Source organism: Fundulus heteroclitus, chromosome 13 (assembly GCF_011125445.2).
Source record: "Fundulus heteroclitus isolate FHET01 chromosome 13, MU-UCD_Fhet_4.1, whole genome shotgun sequence".
In the NCBI taxonomy this organism is placed as follows: Eukaryota; Metazoa; Chordata; class Actinopteri; order Cyprinodontiformes; family Fundulidae; genus Fundulus; species Fundulus heteroclitus.
Window position 1 is genome coordinate 17226913 of NC_046373.1, and position 22069 is coordinate 17248981.

Here is a 22069-nt window from a genome sequence, read left to right on the forward strand (position 1 = left end):
CCTGAAAAAAAAAATCCTCTTCAGACTAATGTTGGAAGGCCTACGACTATCAATATTAGGCGGTACATGGTAAGTTTTAAGGTGGAGTAAATGAAGCTGTCTCGTGTTTCGCTTTCTTATCATGGTCTGTCCAGCTACAGTGGGAATCTACCAAGTGTTCCTTCAATCAGTGTCAAATTTACTGTTTTATAATCATCAAATACAATTTTTACTACACTGCAGCCCATCATTTGTTTATTTTTTTCTCTCTATGAATTTTGTCTCTTCATTTATTTATTGGTCTGTTTTTGTTTCTTTTGTTTTTAGTTTTTATGTCCGTATGGTTAATGTTGAGTTTAATATCCAATTATTATTATTATTATTATTATTATTATTATTATTATTATTATTATTATTATTATTATACATATTTATTTTTACATTATTGGTGTTTGGTTTATGTTGAATTTATTTTCCAGTCATTGTTTAATTTTATTTATCTTATAAAAATAATGACAATAGTAACAATAATTATAACTTATTATTTTAATTCTTATATTAATATACGGTCATGGTTTAATTTCATTTCGAATCACAATTTTAACCAATCACTAAATAAAACAAATAATATAGCTCAGTGGCTGCAACTCAGTCCAGAAACCGATCCGTCGCGGTGACGTCACTCAACAGAGCTCCGCCCCCTTATGCAAAACAAGCCGTGTCGTCGACGGAAGCCGGGCGCTGCGTCTCGTCTTCCGACAGATATTCCTTTAAAGGCGCATTTAAAGCCCTGGCTTCAGTCGCAGGAGCAGCGGACAGCCTGTACAGCGACAACATTCTGCCGCAGAGCCAGAGCAGCGACAGTCCGACCTCCCGGAGGACACAAGCACGGAGCCAGCTGGCTGTCAACGACCCGGCGGAGGTGAGCCCAATGTCCGGTTAAAAACAGCAACAACAACAACAGTGGTGGTGGTGGTGGGGGGACGAGTTTTACCCCGCCGCTGCCTCTGCTGCTGCTGCTGCTGGTTGGCTCTGATAGGCAGGATACTCAGCATCTCAGGTTGCTGCTGCAAGGAGGAGGAGGAGGAGGAGGAAGAAGAAAGGCTTTCACTAGTTTTATAGGATATGTCAGGTTGCATAAATATCGCCTTTGCTGAATTAGAAAATATGCACTTTTAGAGTTTCAGGTTAACGCTTTTATTAAAGGGGAGCTCCCATGACGGATTTTGTTGTTGTACTTTTGCACAAGTGCTTCGTTCATTTCTCTGCAGCTTCTTTTGTTATTAACCAGGAAGAGGCGCTTGAACACACCAGTGACAGAGTGAAGATCAAAACTTGGTCTATATTTGGGTGAAACGTGTGATTTCCTGCATGACTTTCTACAGCTTATTTTTTTTATTTATTTTATTTGTCAAGATCTCAGAAGACTGACAGTTTCGGGAGGCTTGCTGAAGTTCTGTCTTGCAGACTTTAGATTCAGTCTAGTAGTCTTAGGTATGCAGGAGCATCACTTTCAGTGGGTTTTAGCCTCTGTTGAAAACAGTAGAACCCCCACCTTTGACTCAGAAGAAAATGCTCTTTCTTCTGCGGTGACCTTTGTTGGACTTTTCATCAGGTGGAGTCCAATAACGTGATGCAAATAGTGCAAATCCACTGCCTTGCACACATTTGCACTCCTTGAATAATTTCTTCTTCCTTTTCACAATCTGTCGCTTTGCAAACAATGTGTAATAGACCAACAAAGTAACAAAGTATTGCATATATATATATATATATATATATATATATATATATATATATATATATATATATATATATATATATATATATATATATATATATATATATAAATATACATTTTTTTTTTTTTTTTTTTTTTTTACAAATCTGCTCATGCTTAATTAGATAGGATGGATGGAGAGCCTCTGTGAAGTCTTGCTACCGATAATTTTGGATTTAGGTCCAGACTTTGACTGGGCCGTTCTAACACGCAAATGCGCTTGAATCTAAACCCTTTCACCGACGCGCTGGTTGTATGTTTAGGGTTGTTGTCCTGAACCTTCACCCTAATCTCAACTAGCCTGGGTCCTCTCACAGTTTTTACTTACCCTGTATTTTGCTCAATCAGTCTTCCAACCTCCCGCGCCCCTGCTGGGGAAAAAAAAGGCCCCGCAGCATGACTCTGCCAACACCGTGTTTCACCATAGGGATGGTGTGTTCAGGGTGATGGTCAGTGTTGGGTTTTCTAGTTTTCTACCACACACAGCGTTTGGCCTGAAGGCCCAAACGTTCAGTGGCCTCCCCACCAGCTCACAACGTCTTCTAACACATGTTTTCTGTGTCCCCTAACTGACTAGAGCCAAATATGGCTCTCCTTAACTGCTGCTTTGTTCTTGCCTCTCCATTAAAAACAAGATATGGGGAGGGCTTGAATAATGTGAGGATATTTACATCCACCTGAGCTGTGGATCTCTGCAGCACCACCAGAGTGACCTTGGGACTCTGGCTGCTTCTCTGGTTGGTGCGCTCCTTAAACCGGCCTGTGAATACAGGTTGACGACAAAGCCTTTTTATTCAGCTCCACCAGTAGAAAAGCACGGCACACTTTCTGAGTTTTTATGTAGAAAAGCACTACTCTCTGATGTTCTGCATAGAAAAAAATTATGATAAAATATGTTCAATGTTTTTGCTGAAAATACAACTAAATGTATGCGTAAACATCTGAATCCAAATCCTGCAGTGAGTGAGGAGGGCCGCAGTGACAAAACAAACACCCTGTTCATTCGTTGTTGTGTTTTTGCGGTAGCAAGCAGATGCACGTGTGTGAGTGTTTGGTGCTGTATTGATTTAGTGTGCCGTAGAAGCCCAAATACTGCTCCTCTGTGCACACTGTGTGCTGATTTGTTAAGTCTCACCTCTTCGCTGTGTGTGTGTGTGTTTTTTTTGTTCTTGGTTCAGGCTCGACTGCAGGGCTTTACGATTACAGCCTGGACCAAAGGAACAACGTCTTGGGGACATTTATGAAGCTTTCAATGCCTTTTGGTGAGTCTGCTTTGGATGCTCATCACACACCCAAACTCATAAAGTATATATGACCCATTTTTTTTATTTATTGTTATTTTTTATTTATTTATTTTAATCACTGTTGCATCATAAATCATCAGAATAAATCTGAACAATGCTGTGCACAAGTGCTTTATTGTGACGGGTCATAGCCTAGGTGTTGGAATCACCTGACTGGTGCTGCAGGGAGGGGGAAAAAAAAAAACGCCACCTCTGAGGAAACTCCTTCCTTTTAAATCTGTCAGGCTCTTGGTTTCGTTTGCATTGCAGTTTAAGTTTTGCTTTGTGTGTGTGTGTTGGCGAGCGGCTGGTTTATGCTGAAGTGAAAGCAGTTGACTTCCTCTCGATGTAGTCCGACTGTCGACGGCTGCTGTGTCAGCATCGGCTTATTACCGACTCATAGCGCTCACAAGCGGAGAATGTCACATGAACACACAACACGCGCACGCATGTGTATGTAATGTGGACACACACCATGACCTTTTTTAAGTCAAACACATCAATATTTGCCAGTTGCGACGCAGAATCGGAGCACATTTCCATAAATAAAGTCAGATCTATAGATAAGTTGGCTTCTTGCTATCTCAAGCTCTAATAGCAAAGGCTTATGTTTCCCCAATTTACATATTGTTGATTTACTTTCAGATTTAATGAATAATGCAAACAGAGGCGCACCCATATTTTTATTTTCAAAAGAGAAACACAAGGATTTTTTTGTGTGCTTTTTGAATTTACAAAGACTTGTTTTGGGTGCAAAGACCGTTCAGAATATCTTGTTCAGACTGAACGGACACAAAACGTTGCTGAGTGGTTCATCACGCTCGCTTGTAACCCCAGATCTGTTTCTGCATCACGTGGAAAAAAAAACTTCTGGGTCTTGCTGAAAGCTTAGTCAGCTTTTAGGTTCCTCAAAACTGACGACGTGCTGTAATGAGGGACATTTTGCTGGTCCAGCACTTTGATCTCGTGCGTAGTGTCTGCTCATAATTTGTTTTATTGTTTTTTTTTTTGTGTGATTTTTTTTGTGTGATTTTTAGCTAGCCTAAATCCAAAATCGCATGAGCGAGGACGGTGGATGAAAATAAATGTAGCTTTTGAGAAATTCCAAGATCGTTTCAAAAGAGACAAAGAAAACTTGTCTTAAAGGTAGTGATAGTTTTTTTAATTTTATTTAATGTCTTACTGAGAGTACATATATCGAAATATGGCTATTTTTTTTTTCTCAGCTACAAATGTGGCTCAAGACAAACTACCATTACTTTGACTAAAGCATAGTCTCTCGTAGTTCGAACACGGTCCTAATACGCTTGGGTCTGTATGATATTCTCACAAAAAATAGTGCCTTAGACAACAAAACAAATGTCTGCCTGCCTGTACAAAAAGGCTTGGCCCACAAAATGATGCATGCAAAACATATATGAACGTAGCCTTGTCCCCTACTGATTTAAAATTGGATTGCAAGATGCAAGAGGCTTCTGTGTTTCAACCTGAAGTAAACATGTTTATTGTACACCCTTTTTTCATTCTTCTCTTTATAGAGTAACACCTGTCCAAGAAGACGGTGTTTTCTGTTTAGTTCGGCTATCTGCTCTGGTGGCGAGCTAGCTGTCGACTCGTTTCAAAACACGGCTGTAGTTTTAAAATCGCTCTGCATAAATGTAAAAGTCATTGGGTGGTGACTTTCTTTGTTTTTGCAACCATTATGTAGAAACAGGTTGGGTTGGGGCAGGGCTTCCACCTGCAGAAGAAGTTGAACTCTTCAGCACTTTTTGAGACCTCACCAAAGTACTGTGACCTGTAGGAACCATATTAAGTGAAAATATTTTTTTTACAAAAAATTTTGTGCTAAACACACAGTGGAGTAAATTCTATTGCAGCAAAAAAAAAAAAAAAGCTTTTCAAAATGTGTTTTTCTGCATATGTAGTATTTGTGCAGGGCGTCAAAGTGATCAAACTCAAATGTGGTTCCTCTGCGTGACCCCAAATCAGATATAATTTGAGGTTATATATTCTCCGCTTCCATCTTTTCAGGCCATTTCCGCCTTTCTCTGTCCAACGCACACAGACACCCCATCAGCCCTGTCTTGTTTTTTAATCCTGAGCTCTGGGAAGCTGTGTACATAACCCCACTCCCTCCTCATGTGTGCCTCTTGATCACAGATCTGAAGAAACCAGGAGGAAAAGAAATGAGTCAGTACGTTATGAGCCAAAGTTTGCTTTCTCACTTGCAGCAGGGCCTACAGTAGTCTCCTTATCTCCACTAGATCTGCTGCGCTCAACCGTGGTGGTAACAGAGACTTGTCACTTGCTTGACTTCCCCTCCTCTCTGCATTTTGAGCTAATTATTTATTTATTTATTGGTTTTCTTGACTCTCTTTCTTATGTGTCATCTGTTCTCATTCATTGTGCGTCCAACAGCTTCTCTAATTTTGTTTTCATTCCAGGTCATTTGAGCTCGTCGCTTGCAGTCAAAGGGAAAACAGTGTTTTGCAGCGAAGCGCTACATTTGTACTGTCAAAGTGACACGTTTTAGAGGCTGAAATTTCATGATGTGTTTTTTCACCCCAGAAACACTAGCTGTCACTTCAGTAATCTCAGAGCTTTTGGTTTCACGATTTTAACCTTTTGCACGAGATCAAGAGCGCGTCATTTTGTTCAATACCACAAATTAGATTTAAAGCTCTCTTTTAAAGGGTTTATGAGTGGAAAGTCTCCAGAGAGGCGGCTTTGTCTCACATAAATCTAGGCACACTGTGTTTTGAAGGTGTGGCACATATTCCCGAACAGCTGTTCTGTAATTTGTGTGATCAAGTGTAAATGGGGCCGTTTACCTGGAAGGCTTAAAACCTTCTCCTTTACTGTCGTGAAGGATCTCTGTCTAAACCTAACTAAGATGTTCTAATGCCAAAATCTTACAAACAACAACTGAAAACAATCAAATATGAAATTGAAAAATGGCCACAATGGATTCCAGTTAAGATGTAAAACCCCAGTGCCCTATATAAAATGTCTGATCCACCATCATCATCAGTCAGTTTTTTTATTTTTTTTTTAAAACGGCACAACATGACGCGGGTTCACCCTCTTCTTCTTCTATCTGTGCATTTCTTTCTACAAACTTGGGTTTATGAACGTCTGCGTTGCCATGACAGCTGGAGTAAATGCTGATGCAGTCAGGCAAAAAGGCCGTGGAAGAGTAGAAAAATGGATTTTGTATTTAGTTTGTGAAAATGAAAATGAAAATTACTCTTAATTAAAAAAGCCTATCATTTATTGAACAATATGTAATAATTTTATATTTAAAGTACTTTCAGCAGTTTAAATTCTGATTTTGACCGGACTTCTCCTTTAAAAGTACTTTTGTGTAAATTCACAGTACAAGATTGAGCATTAAAATATCCCAACCTGTCCTGGTAGGATTTTCATGACATTTGTATATAATCAAATAGTGTCATTGTATGAAAGTATTAGTCAAAAGAAGAGTAAAAAAAAAAAATCCATGGCATTTTATTTGTAAACTGGATGTTTTTTTTCCCCCACAGCTGAGGAAAAAAACGAAACAGAAACTAGCTGGAAACAGTCCTAACATGCAAATGTTAACGGAAGTCGTAAAACTTAAACCTGTTTTCTATTGTGAATGCATAAAGGAAGCAGCTTCGTTTAGTTTCTGGCATTACAACTATGTCAACCCGAGACTAGCATGAAAACCTTAACATGTGGACTGGTCAAACTTGAACTGGACTATCTTATCCTGGATAGAGTGTATTTTTCTGAATACAGTTTCTATTTCCTTTAACTCTGAAGCTAAAAAACATGGATTCTTAATTTCCTTAAAGATGTTGCTAAAATCTTGTCTTAACTCATCCTCAGCGACCCAATATCCTGTATCATCACATTGTATGAGCGGGATGTATTGTTAAATCACATGTGTAAGAACTTTAAGACATTTTGTGAGACCTTGGGTTCTGTTTATCAGTTATGACATGTCCTTGATAAATATAATGTCTGACTACTAGGGGAAAAAAGTAAGATTCAGAGTACTAATGTGTAATGGCACAATAAGTCATTTTTAGGAGCTATGTCACATTTTTCATTTCTCTGTTCCCTCACTCCGACTTACCATGTTGGGCTGAAAGCTTAATGCACATCTAAGTGTTCCAATAATTATAAGGTAGGTTATTCAAAAATGAAAGTCAACTGCCCCACAAAATATTGTCGCTTTAACTATTGGGCACACTGAGGCAAACAAATCTTCTTTGGTGCAGACAGAGCATCTGCATTGTGTAGCATTATCAGATTACTGCCACAATATTTGGGTAAAGTGTCTATAAATTTTGTTGCAGTGGTGCTTGTCTAGTCTATATGGCAGCACTTCTTGGTGACGCTGAATTGTTTTGCATGTCTAAATGAATCAAATTACATAGTCTATAGAAGGTCAATGTTGAAGCGTTTATTCACATATACTCACATTATTTTATGCAACATACAAATGCAAGGCAGATTTACAAATGGTGTGTTGGTTGGTATTTGAGACATTTGAGAGGATTGGCCCAAAATTAAAGCACTTTATAAATATCAATATGATTAACTTAAATGGGAAGGAACCATTTGTCTTTTTTGTCTTTTGTCATTTGAGTATTAATTACCCAATGCTGCTCTAATGGATGGATGGATTTATAATTTATAAAGTAATGATTTTCAGCATTAAGCATTATTAAATTGTTTTTTTGAACCCAATAGTTTCTTGAAGTTTGGATGTTCTTTAAGAAAAATTAAAGGGCAACAGAAATAATGGAAGTTAAACTTATCAATTTTTCTTTTTTCCTCCAACGCTTAAGGCAAACCACAAACAAACAGCATAAAAAGCTTATGTAAATTTGTCCTGACTGCTCTGCCAGAAATATGTGTATTACTCCATCAGTGAGCCATCTTCTCACATAATGCATTTGCCCTTTTTATTATCAAATTTAAAGTTTCTCTCCCTAAACTTTTTCTCCAAAGTCATTATGCCTCTGTCCTTTTTGGGTCATTCCCAATTTCATTTTCACTGACTCATCCTCAACAGATAATCATCTGATGACTAAATGGAGCCCTTCTTTCTGATGAAATAGCCACAAAGAAAGCTGACTGGATGCCAGAGATGTCTGGCAGCAGGTCTGTTTTTGATGTTGCGCATCTTGGCTCGCTTTAGTTCATTTAGGCGACACAGTCACACACACACACCACACCCTCCGCATGCACACTTATCTCCTCTGTGTTTGCTGTTTGCTCTCAGTTAAAGTTTACCTTTTTAACAGCTGTCGTATCATGCGTGTAGAAATATTTTTCCTCAAACATATTCAAGTCAGTTTGTCTGAGAATGCAGTTAAACCTGTGCATGTCCCTCAGATGGTAGGCACGCATTTCTTTCATTTCCTTCACATGACCGGCCTTGCTTTCGTTTTTAGAATGTATGTCCACAAATCTATTAGATTTTAGGTTGTATACAAAACAAAAAAATCTTGTCTTCCAGGCCACAATATAAAATGTGTTCGTGTTTTGCATTTACAGCAAAAACAAATATTAGAGGAGTTGTTCAGAGTTACAGAACACCAAGACAGCACATTTCCAATTGTTGAGAATGTTGGAGTTTTTCCGCTTAAAACCTAAACAGTACACTGATTGTCTCCGTTCTGTATGTGAACAGAGTTTCTACAGACGGCACCATCTGAATGGGCCTGCACTCTATAAGAGGGAGAGAGAGAGAGCAGCTCTGTTGTCTTGGAAAAAAACAAGGAGAGAAGATACCTGGCCGAGTGCCAGTAATGTCATTAACACCGTAATGAGACACTCAGAGTGATAGCCCCTCACTCGCTCGCTTTTCTCCCAGGAGTTTTCTTCAACAGAACATGCTTTCTTGTACTCCCGCAAATTCAATTTGATCTGTGTCAGTGATGGATTTTAAAGTTAGACAAAATCATGTTGGACGAACACATGGTGAGAAAGGGATTGAACTGCAGCTTCGTAGCTGTTGAGAATTTTTTTTTTGGTCCTCCTCAATGAAATTTATTTAACATTGGGTGTTGAATTATACTAAATAGATCTGCCAGGAAAAAAAAAGCAGACAGTTGAAACCAGATATTATCATACACTGTATGAAAAGACTCAGCCTTCTTGAAGTCGGGATTTCAAAAATCATTTCCGTTGACTATTGGACACACTAAGATGACTAGGGATTTAAGCAATTTAGGAACAATGATTACACTACCAGTCAAAAGCTTGGACTCACCTTCTCATTCAATGGTTTATATTTTTATTACTAGCTCTGGAAACTCCTTCCAGACAGCTGGGTCAGGTGACTGACCTCATGAAGCTCATTGAGAGAAGGCCAAGAGTGACCAAAGCCGTAATCAAAACAGAGAGGGTGTGTTTAGAAAAAAACTAAAAGGAAGCCTAGAATCGTGACTGGGGTATTCTGGTGGTTCTGTGTGTAGGAATGGACTAAAACTCTAGGAAACTACTCAAGATGTTTAACTTGGGTCATATAGCTTAAAAGGCAATTCAACCAAATACTAACTAAATGTACATAAACAAATTTGAAGACAGTTTCAATTAAACCCTTTTTTTTGTCTCATTATTCTGGATTTTAGAAAATTTCAATAGTTTTGGCAATCCTGTCTGACCTAAAACAGGCAGAGTTTTGCCCAATCTAGTGTTGGACAGTAAGAAAATACCTAAAAATGATTTGAGTAATGTAGTTAAAACAATACTGAGGTAGATGGATTTCGTCTCACCGTGTTGTGTGCCACACACCTGATTGCCTGGCACAGTGTAAGTTGTCAAACTTGTATTTTGGTTTTGGTTTTCGCGGTCGTTGTTGGCACGTATTGTGAGATGCAAGATCATAGTAAGGTTTTTGTGCAAACAAAGAATAGGATATTGTTAATTATAACCCTTGGCTGTTGATCAGGGAAATGGAATAAAACGGAAACAAAATAATTAAAAGCTGCCAATGCTGTAGTAATAGAAGTATTCATACATCCTTGTATACTGGTTAAATAATTATCTTCTCTGCATAATTAGCTGGCATTTTTATAAATTAGTTTGCCGTTTTACCTTCTGAGTGTGTGTGTGTGTGTGTGTGTGTGTGTGTTCAGGTCAGTGAGTTTGGTCTTGTTGATTTTCTTCTTTTCTTTTTTTTTTATCAGCGTCGCGCATGTGTGCAGGAATGAGTAAGACTGCAGGTCTGTGTGCTGTGCAGTGGAATATTCCATCAGATGAGTGGGCAGGGATAAAAACTTGCCACCATCAGGTTTAACGTTGGTCCAAACAGGTCTGTACATGCTGTTATTGTTCCGTTTTAGGCACGGCGACAGACGCAGCTCATGTGAAACAATAACGTTTGTTGCGAGACGAAAATCATATGTTTTTTTGGCTCCTGTCAGCGTCCAGGCTCGTGCGTTGAGCTGCGGAGGGTTCTCAGTGACTCAGAGGCAGCTTTAAGGGCATATTTTTTTCTTTGAAAGACACAGCGAGGGAGTGTGACAGACTAAAAGATCATCTGAGAGATGAAGTGGCAAAGAGAGTTGATCTGCATCCTTCTTTTGCGTTATTCTTTTATTTGAATTTCCTGTTTCTCTTGGGGCTGAAAGCTTCAGGGTGGAGGGGGAGGGCAACAACGCACAAGCTGCCCCCTCCCCTTTGGCTGAGAAAGATCTTAGGCAGGTGGAGGATGCAGTAATGTAGCACTGGTTGGGTCTTGAAGTCAGAAAGGGTGATTTTTAGAGGCATTTAGGAGCATGACTGCCGGGCAGAAGTAAGCCAAGTGGCTGCTGTCAGCAGTCTGGTTAACCCCCAAGACTCCCCTGCGTTAAAACATCCATCCTTACAGGAGCTACTGTGACTTTTACACAAGGGCTGGTCATCAGTTGGCGTGCAGCTTGTGTAATTAAGATTTTGGTGTCAATGGCTTATATAAAAACGGTGCAAAATTCACGAGATATTTGACACCACGATAACATCTAGTGCATAGACAGATAAACATACCCCCCACCCCACCACCACCAGATTAAAGTAACGGTTTGTGAGTGAGGTCTGCGTTCTCAAACTGCCTGCAACACACTGATAATGTATAGAAAAGCAAATAAACGTCAGTGTATATATTCTGTCCTCAGTTCCAAACACCAAACAATGTCAGTGTGAGCCGCTGTACACACCTTCCTGTCTGTTATCTGAAGCCTGGAGGACTTCATGGAAATGTTGCTCAGATAAAAGTTGCCACAAGCAGAGCCAGATGCTTGTGGGTTAGCATGCGGTCTGTGTTGTGCTAACTAATCTGCCGGTAGACTGATTACTGTGGGTATGTAGGCCAGCCAGAGTGCTAACTAGCCCGCTTATTAACTAGCAGGGCTAAAAATATTCACTGGGGATGACTAAGCTGTTTCTGGCTGTCCGGTCATCTCATTTTCAGCTCATGTTGGCCAAATTTTTCCCAAAATCAATATATCATTATCAATTAAGTATTTATTAATGTGTATACATTTTTTTTCCCCCACACCCTTCTTTATTTTACTTAAAAAAGACAAGAGAAAGCCTAGCAGTGGTGACAGAAAAGTGTTGTCAGCTGGTTTCTATAGGGACATCTTCCTACTTTGCTAACCCTGAAAATGTCCATGCATCGTGCTACATGGCTGTTGAAATCAGCACCTCCATTCACTTCGTGAGCAGTAGGAAGCATGAAGTGTTCTAAAATGTTTCGCTGCATTGCTACGTTGACTTTGGACTTCAGAAAACGCAGTGGAACAACGCCAGCAGATGACCTAGCTCCCCAAACCGTCACTAAAACTGTGGATCTTCACTTCAGGCTTCAAGCAACGTATATATTCTGTGCTTCTCCACTCTTCATCCAGACTCTGGGAACTTTTGTTTCCAAATAAAATGCAAATTTTACTTTCGCCCATGTGTAGGATTTTTGCTGTGCGTTGGAGCTCTTGATACACTCGCTCCAGTCCCAGTCCACTTCTTGTAAACTTCCCCTCAAATTGCTGAATTCATTTTGTTTGACAATCCTCTCAAGGCTGCTGTTCTCCCTGTTGCTGGTGCACCTTTTCCTACCACACGTTTTTCCTTCCAATCAACTTTATATCCATTATGCTTGGACACAGAACTCTGTGAACAACCATCTTCTTTAGCGTTGACTTTTTGTGGCTTACCCTCCTTGTGAAGGGTGTTGATGTCTTGTCTTCGGGGTTTCTGTCCAGTCAGCAGTCTTCCCCATGCTTGTGTAACCTACTGACCCAGAGGGAGAGACCATTTAAAGGCTTAGGAAAGCAGTGTTTCGTTATAATCACGTGTTTTGAGTTAATTAGTTCATGAGGGTGTGATGCCATGAGTTTTCAATATTTAACTTTTTCACAATGTTTTTTTTTTTTTTTCGAGAAGCTATTGGGTTTTCATTATTTGTAAGCTACAAGAAATGAAGACTTAAGAAATTTCCCTCTGTGTAGCAAATCTATATAATATGAGTTATACTAATTATAAAAATATTTAACCTTTTCAAAATATGCTGACTTTTTGAGAAGTAAATGTATATCCAACATAAACATTTATGGACATTTATTTTTCAGTTGCAGAAAACTGTAAAAAGTGTATATATGGAAAATGTGGCCCCATTTGGTTTTCAAACTGAAAAACAAAAAAAATGGTTGCTAGTAGTCCACAATTATATTTTAACATTGCGTAATGCTAAGCTGACTTTTTATCCTGAAGCTCAGGCTCATTTAACAGGAAAAGTAAAATATCTTTCGGCAAACTTCAACTGTGAAAGTTTGACGTCAGCCAAAATGGTTTGAAAGTGAGATATATTGTTTGGCTCTATTAAGGGCAACAAATGTTGAAACCAAACTTTTGTTTCATTTAAGTGATCTTGAGCTTGTACGATAAGCTATTGATGGCTTAAGAGGAATATCTAAACAAAGAAAAAAATACAGGTAAACCTGTGTCTTGATGGGCAGTTCGCCTTTTTGCTCTTTATCTTTGCAGCATTAGTTGTTTTTTATGTGACTTTTTTCTTACACAAAATTTAGCAGTTATCTGTTGGACATTTTGTACCAACCAAACGTCAATTCATACCCCTATTAAAGAGATTTAGTACCCAGCTCAGTCATGTTCTGTTCCCAAATTCAAAAAGCATTCTTCACTTCTGTCTCCCCAAATCCTCACATTTACAATGAATGTGTACTATTTTAAAGGAACAAATAAAAATATAAAGCATATAAAAAATATAGCATTGTATTTACAATAATAATTTCAGAACAAAGCAAAGAGTGAGTGGTAAAACTGGTGAAGTGAATTACTTCAAAGCCATTTTGGTTTGGCCAGAGATCGTAATCATATTTTTAATAAGACTCAGCTGACCCAGTCAGCTAGTTTCCCATTTAGGATTCAGGAAAAAAAAAGTTGATATCAGTCAAATTTTTATAATTGTGCATAACATTTGTGGTTGCTTTATTTTATACAAGGAACTGCATGCAAAATCAACAGTGGCGGCAAAAGATTTTCCGGTCTGCTGATTTATGGAGAGAAATTTCTCCATTTTGACACCCTGAAAATTTCCTGACTTTTATCCAGAAGGGATGCTTGTGACAAGAAAATTGTTCCTCTAATTTTTCAGATATACAGTCATGTGAGAAAATTAGCATACCCGTATAAAAGGATGTTTTTCTAACAGATTTGCACACAAGGATATTTAATATTAATTATAACAACAAAAACCATAGAAATGGAAGGAAAGATATTTTAAAACGTTACGTAAGTAAGAAAAGCAGGTTACCTTGGGGAATAATTTGGGACACCCCCAACATTTATTTGCACTCAAAATCTTTATGATCACAAACAGGTGCATCACACCTGGTACACATGACGAGGACATCATTACTCGGGATTTTGACGGATGTTAGCCCTGTTTAAACCTCAGACATTTACTTTGGTGTGCTGCTGACTGATAAAGTGAGTGTGAACGCTATGGTGAGATCCAAAAGATTGTGGCAGCGTATTAGTCTGGTAACCATCTAATGAAATGCTGTAGTTATGCTACATTTTAGTGAGTGTTAGACATTGTATGAAACTACGGGTTGCTGGAGCTGTTGAAAGCAGTTATTTGGGAAATAACAGATAACTTACTGACACTGTGGACGTCACAGATGTGGCATACATATAGAGTTGTTTATCTCGGGGCAGCATGTACATGTGGTTAAACCTTGGAAACTATGCTACTTCACAGTCTGATAGATAACTTCCAGTGGTGATACATACTGCTCCTGCAGGGCGTGTCCTTGCTGATCTATAAGAAGCTGATGTATCCCTCATTCAAGGCTCTTTCCCATTGCTTTTCCCCACATCTGTATAAGATATACTAAACTAGCCATAGAAATGTAACCATTTCTATGGCTAGTTTAGATTAAAAGTGTTAAAGTTTAGTTTCTGTTATGAGATTAATTTCCTACTAAAGAAGTTTTCAACATATTAAATTGTGCTTCCTCGGGATAAAAGCCGAACGCCGACAGGTGGCGGTAGCATTAACAGTTGGTGCCGAAACCCGGGAATGCGTATTCATCCCGTGAGCATGTATGAGTATTAAGTGCTGTGTCTCAACTCTATGTTTGGAAAATGTTGGATTAGTTCTGCTTACTTTGCTGTAGAGCAGGGGTGTCAAATATACGGCCCGCGGGCCGGATCCGGCCCGCCGAACAATTTAGTCCGGCCCTGTGGCTAAATGCATTATCATTTAAAAAAAAAAAAAAAAAAAAAAAAAAATTTCCAGTGTCCTGTCTGGCAATGTGGCAATAAGAATTTTTGTCTTAATGCCAAAAAGAGCTCATCAGATTTTACTTTCACAAGTGGAGCAGTACTGCTTTTGCCATAGTGCTCTGCTTGATTTATGAATGTGAATAGTTTTATTATGATTCATGTGGGGAATATCTCAAATGATATGGACACTACAATAGGAAAGTAGGAGAGGAAAGGAAGAACAAGAAGAAAAAAGAAAATGTGAAAGAAAGAGGAGATAAAAGGAAGAGAATGATAAAACAATTATTGAAAAAAAACATGTACTTCGTTTAATTGAAAATATGCAGTTCCTATATTGTCCACGAGGGGCGCTGTGTTTTAATTAGCAGATTAAGCTTCAGGTGTAGAAAAATTTAAATCATTTCTTAATTTTTATCTGTTTGATGTATTTTGTCATGCAGGGCAGTGTTTTTAAGTTCCAAAAAATGTGAATAAATGTTTTTCAACATTGTATAATCACTGTGATCAGTTCTTATGCATAATGCACTTAAGTAAATGTTTAACTGAGTAAAAGTATTGTTGAAATTGTACATACTTTTCTTAAAAACGCAGAGGTTATTCATAATATCTTGTGTAAAAGTGAAATGAATTTAATATAAAAATCAACAACAAGTCCACTTTTATTAGTTCTATTTAATCTTGCAATGAGTGTTTACTCGTGTGGCCCTCTAGAGATTAGATTAAGCTGAATGCGGCCCCTAAACCAAAATGAGTTTGACACCCCTGATGTAGAGGGATCCTTGTGACTAAAGACCATCCTGTTATAAAGAGGACTGAAAGTTTGATTTTGACTCGGATCCACTGTTAGTTTGTGTCTATTCAGCGATTTGCTGGAATTATAACATTTTCGCCTCTGCTTTAAAAAAAAAAAAACTTCTGCGACTTGACTCTGGAGATAAATTTAGAGCTGTGAGGTTGTTCACGTGATGAACACACATGTGTGGCACATCAAAATGTTTTAATGTCTCTGCGTGTCCGCCTTGCATCGTATTCATAAAAGCTAGTGTAGTGTTTTTTAGCTCTGTGTTTTTTGGGAGGAGATTTGTCATTGATGGTTATGCATGCTGACACACATGTGCCCCTCCTTGTGCAGCTCTGCACTGCAGTGGTTCAGCACTTTCCTGCACCCATCCAGTCTGTTGTTTTACTCTTCCATCTCTCGGTCTCGTTCTCTCTCTCTAGCTCTCTATCTCTCTTATCCCCGTCATCTGCTTCCTAAAGCTGGGAACGAGGTCACTTTCCTTGGGACGTTGTCACCTGCAGAGGTCGGATTATCTAAAACTCTCTTCAATCCAGCCTTAGCTTTGTGTGCTCAATGATGAATGCATCACAAAATAGTGATGCATAGAAAAAGGTATGAGACTCCCACAAACATTGGTGCAGCCCTGCAGCATGTCACCTTGATCCAGACATTTTCAGCTTTGTTATCCGTTTGAGTGAGTGCTCTGTTGTCGCTTGTCGTGTGCTTACGTGCCTCACTGGGGTTTTACACCAAAGTTCATGTCGGCTAGAAATAGAGATGGCTTTTCAAGAGTCAGGTGGCGGAGTTCTTAGAAACACAAATAGGTCAGTAATATAGATGCAACTTGGGAGATGCTGGGAAGCATAGAGTTTCTTACAAAGGTATTGATATTTTCTACATGTTGTCATGTTGCAATCAAACATTTCAACATATTTTTATGTGATTTGCATTTGGTCGACATACACAAGCGCCAAAAGTTAGAGCAGTAAGGCGTGCGTCAGTATCCAGCCCCCCTGAGTTCACAGCATGGAAAATCAGCTTTTCGTTCCGCTCCAGCTGCAAGTCTTCTGGGGTATGTTTCTCTGTAGGCTTATGGGTCATTGTCCTGCTGGAAGAGGAACCTTTGTCTCTGTCTCAAGTCTCTTGGAGCCTCTAACTGGTTTTTACGTTCTTCTAAAGCTGGTTTCTCTGTATCTGGATTCATCCATCTTCCCATCGGCTCTGACCATTTTCCCTGCACATGCTGCAGGAAAGCATCTCCACCGCATAATACTCCCACCCCTGTGTTAGTCTCAGTCTCTGATTAATGTTTGGCTTAGCCAGCCAAACAGCTTAAGAGGAATGGCCATGTGTTGGAAGGTTAGCAGTAATGCCGTACGCCTTTAACTTTCGGTTTAAGTTAGTCCTGCTTTATAGTTCCCCTTAACTTTTTAGCTCTGACTCATCTGCTGTGTTAATTGATAGAAAAAAAAGCCTTTAAAACACCTGTGTGGAATTAATGACGTGTCTCACCTGGTGAGTTAACCTACTGAAACAAATGAACTTATTCAACAATAATTTTATTTAATTCAAGATGTGTGTACTCTGCAATAATTATTCAGAGTTTAAACATAATCTTTGCAAATTAAATATTTCTCTAGCCGGACGGATTGATTTTTGTCTGTGCGTTTTCCTGTAAGGCATCTTTTCTGCATCCTCCTTACTGTCTTATTCAGTTGCTTTTTAAATCAATTCAACTCTCCTTGCCAAAAGCAGCTTTACATTCGCCAGAGTAAATGTCTGCGAGTCGAGCTCGGACTGTTTCGAATGATTTTCAGATGTGATGCGCTGCAGACCCTCTGAACGAATCCATCAGGAAAAGATAAGTAAAGGTTGTTTTATCAGCTGCAGAATCTCAGACTGACAACAAACCCAAAATATGTATACCAGGATTAAACGTCTAAAAGGAAACAAAATACAAATCAGTCTTGAGGTGAATCTCCCGTGTCTCGTTTAAAATCTGGTTCCAATTCCAGTTTGTTTAAAAAAAACAAACACTAAATACCTATAGAATCATATCTCGAACCAGCTTTATTTTGATTCCTATTTTAATTTATTCTGCCTAACAGGAAGTTTCAAAATGCCATGTCTTTAAAAAAAATAATGCCAGCTTTTCATTTCTACAATCAGTTGCACCATTAGCCCTTAATATATCATTGCAACATGTCCAGCCAGTGGTGCATATGAGAACCACTCACATTACTGTACAAAAACATCACGCCAGTCCTAATTTCTTTGTAAACTTGGCACGAAAGTAATCTGTGTTTTTTCTTTTTTGTAACAATAGATCTTATACCATTGTAACGCCCGTGTGCAACATTTATAAGGCAACTGCATGTGTGGATTAAGCAGCAGAGTTGAGGATGTTTGTTGAACCCATAAAAACATTTCCAATCCCAAACAGTTTATTCTGCTATTGACTTTTATTTGATGTTATTTATCTGATTGTCTGGTTGAAGTGTGAAGAAACCTGACATGTTGGCACTAACTATGTTTAACTTTTATAACAAAGAATGTAATTTAGCATTTTATTTTCATAGTTTAATTTATAACCCTGGGCTTTCATCTTCTTGTGATCCCTGGTTGCTCTGCAGCTCCAACACCTTTCTCTCCAGTTTTATGTCAGATCATATTTCTAAAGCATTTTACAGCATAAATTCACCCACTTTTTTTTCAGTGCCTGTAGCCTTAACCTCCTGAATTTAAAAATTAATCCTTTTGTGCATCATAGTTAAAGCTATTCCACCAAAAAAGTGCAAAGAGGCGCAGTTTAGGACCCAGAATCCTTGCTCTATATAGGACAACTCTGTATAAACCTGTCCTAAATGTATAGAAGAAACTAAGAGACAGGGAGATAAGGAAGAGAAACGGAGGGAAAACTGAGATGGTGCGTGTACTGAGAGTGTGAGCTTGCCCTGGTATCATCTGGGTGTGACAGGTAATCTGCTCTGGCACAAGAATAAACACTCACTAAAATAGACCTGTATGCACAGGGTGCTGATCTGAGAAACACAAGAGACGACACTCATTTGTCCCTCTCCTTGAACTTTACGGCCATCTTTCTTACATGCCATCTACACTGGTTACACTCCTCTCACCTCCACCTCTTTCTTTATACTTAGCTTTATTTTAGCTGCATCTGTTTGCTCCCTTCCTCCATACATCTAGACTTCCTCCTCTATGCCCCAGCTCTCACGTGAGGCTGTATTTTTCTACTGCTGACTCCCGGAGAGACTGATGTGTGATTCTTCACAGGCTGGGCTCGCGTTACCAACGCTCGCAAAAACAGTATGAGGGACTGACTAGTGTATGTGTGCGCTTTATGATCAATGCTTTTTTTTAATCATTTGATAGAATTAAACCCACTGAAAAATTATAACAAATCAGAAAAATACTTCCAAACTAAGTTTTCTGCAAAAAAAGGATGAATAATGTGCTTCCTTTGGCTATAAAGGAAAAGGGTATTCAAGTGAGTGATGGAAATAGAAAGATTGTCCAACATTATGAAATAATAATATGAAAAATAAATTAATAAAAAGTGTTATGTATAAAATAAAAAAAGGAAAAAGGAAAAATGTGCAAAGCATATGATTAATTTTAATTTGAAAAATAAAATCTAGTAAAATCTTCTTTTATATGGTTTAACTATATAAAATGGTATAAAAATAAATGAGTGATGATAATACATAAATAAAAAACAAATAAAATAACAAATTAATTTCAAATTAATCCAAATTAAAAATAACACTTTTAAATCCATATAAAATAAATCCACACTGTAAGTAAAACTCCCTAAGTAAATATTGGATAAATAATGAAAACAGAAAAAAGAAGAGAGAAAAATTGCATCTTTATTCCTTTTTTTTTTTTTTTTTTTTTCCCCCCATCATTGATTTGTATTAGTAATTACCACTTCGTAATAAACTGATGAAAAATAACCTAAAGGTTTCAAAAAAAAAAAAATCCCTCTCCGATAAAACGGTGTGATGCTGAAAACAGGCTCTCAACATTCAGGTTTTGAAGTTAGCAGTAGCTTTTTTGGCACGGTGCTGTAAAACCTTGATAAATTTTAATTTAGAAGACATGCTAAATATCAAATTGTAGTGCAACTAAATGCTTTATTTTTATAAAAACGTTGTAAAAACAGTTTTAAATTTTTTTGTTTTGTGTTTCTGTCTGCCAGAGGAGGAGCCGCCCTAGGTGAGGACGTAATAAACGGCCAGACTTTCAGAACCCACCATGGAAACACGAACAAAAAACAGTCTTAACTGATAAGAGGATTCAGGAGGTTACATTCTCTAGTAGTCCAAACACACCCTAAGCAATTTTAGAGTCCTGTTGCAAGTATGGATTAAGGTCAGCACTTTGATTAGGCCGTTCTAGCACATGAATATGCTTTGATCAGTGTTTGGGGTCGTTGTTCCGCTGGAAGATGCTGCGAGGAACCTCTACCCTGGTCTCAAGTCTTTTGCAGCCGCCAACAGGATCGCTCTGTATTCAGCTCCAAACATCTTCCCATCAACAGCTTCCCTGACCCTGCTGAAGAAAACCATCGTGATGAAACCGCATGATGCGTGACAAGTTGAATTCTGGCGTTTAACATGTGGAGTGTTAAACATGACTTCTTATGGCTTTCTTTTGTGGCTGTGAAATTCCTGACAATTATATTGTCTTCGCAAAACACTGATTGGAACGCAGTGATTGTTGGCTAATATATTCCAGATGTCATGGATCGATATTTTTGCATGCCAGTAAGATATTGAACCTGTTGTGTTGGCTCGACCGCAGCAGATTTCCCACAGCCAGCGCACAGGGCGGTCTGCAGCATGCTAAAGGTTACAGAGCGTGCCGGAAGCTTACACGGGGAAGACAAACGTGAGGAAAATTGCAATATTCAACCTACAATAGCAAGGGCAATTACTTGCCTTGCTAAATAATTGGCTTTCTTACTGCCACTCTTCAATAAAAGACCAGATTTGTGGCGTGCGTGACTAGTAGTTGTTGCATCAGCTTCTCCCACCCGAGCTGTGAATGTCTGCAGCTCCTCCTGAGATATCATGGGCGTCTTGGCTGTTTCTTTGATTAAGGTCGATGGACGGAACATTGCAAGATGTTAAGATCTTGATATTCAGATGTTTTTGTTGTTTTATCGTCCTGCCCCAGTTGGTAAACCTGATTTTAAAAGGCTCATCGGTTACATACTTGGTGCATTTCCATCCTGCTTGGAGAGGAAACAAAGTGAGCCTGAGGCTTTTTATGTAATCAGCTGCTGTGTGTGTGTGTAAAGTTAGTTGAGGAGGAGCTTCTGTGTTTATGCGCAACTAAAAGATTTATGACCGTCTTAGGCGAGTCATAAATGTTAATGGTGACATGTGAGAACGCTGAATAATGGAGAGGAGAGGGATGAAGGGGGGGGGGGACCTCCCATCTTCATCCAACTGTCGATCTCATCTCCCGGTTCGTTGGTCCTCCTTTCCCCGACTTCATTCGGTCCGACTTCGCCATCATTTCTTCTTCTTACCTCTGTTCCCCTGTTCCATCCCTCCTTTCCCTCCCTTTCTCACATTCAGCTGTGCGTTTTCCTCAGAGACCTGATGAAACTCATAGAGCTGTTGATGTGTGTGTGATGAAACATCTCATCTCTGTTGGGTTCGTCCCAGGGACACTAAAAACGCTCTGTGGGATTCAGCTCTGTCAGACATCCTATCAAACCTCCTTGCAGACTGTTTTTCCGCCTTTCTCTGTGAGGGATATTAATAGCTGGAGTCCTTCCCTCCCTCATTTATTTATTTTTTATTTCTGTGCTCGTATCTGTCGTGTTATTTTTGCTGCAAACACAAGCCCTCTGTTCGAAACAGTAGCTCAGTCTGAAGACGCTTCAGCTCGTGCAGCACATTACATTCTTTCATCCATCCCGTCCAGCTTCAAAGACTGTCCGAGTGTCTGCGAGGATGAATCATGCGCTTAAACAAGTTACACGTTGTAAAAAATATATATATATATATAGAAAAAAGGACTCTTTTCACAGGAGAGAACACATGCATGTGTGTTTCTCTTGTGGTATCAGCCTGTAGGTCATCTCAGACAACTCAAACTTACAGTTTCAAATACTTGTCGGTTGCTGTGTCTAAATACCAATACCGAATACTTGCCTGTGGTGGCAACTTTTATTTTTAATTTATTTTTTTCATTTTCAATCTCTGTTTTTGGCCTCTAGCTTGGAACCAAAAATGTCCCTTTGCGTGCTTACATCCTAGAACTGGATTGTTTTAAAATATCCCCAAGACTTTAATCGGGTGTTTGTTTTTCTTTTTTTTCTTTTTCTACAATGCAACGTAATCCTGTGGTAATTTGTCATAGTATTTCCTCAGTGAGACGTTGGTAACAAAGAACATGTCGACAAAAACAAAAACATTCGGC

General features: G+C 38.8%; 1 protein-coding gene across 3 annotated transcripts in view; it reads left to right on the plus strand.

Moving 5' to 3' along the window:
- Positions 1-681: 681 nt before the first annotated feature.
- LOC105935092 (solute carrier family 45 member 4) overlaps positions 682-22069 on the plus strand; it is a 62508-nt gene continuing 41120 nt past the window's right edge. Inside the window, exons 1-3 of one of the 3 annotated variants that reach the window (XM_021322939.2) lie at positions 682-901; positions 2938-3021; positions 8108-8196. The gene's annotated coding sequence lies outside the window, so the exon portion shown is untranslated. The remainder of the gene's footprint in view (positions 902-2937; positions 3022-8107; positions 8197-22069) is intronic. The other 2 variants (XM_012875333.3, XM_021322940.2) reach the window with 2 other exon arrangements.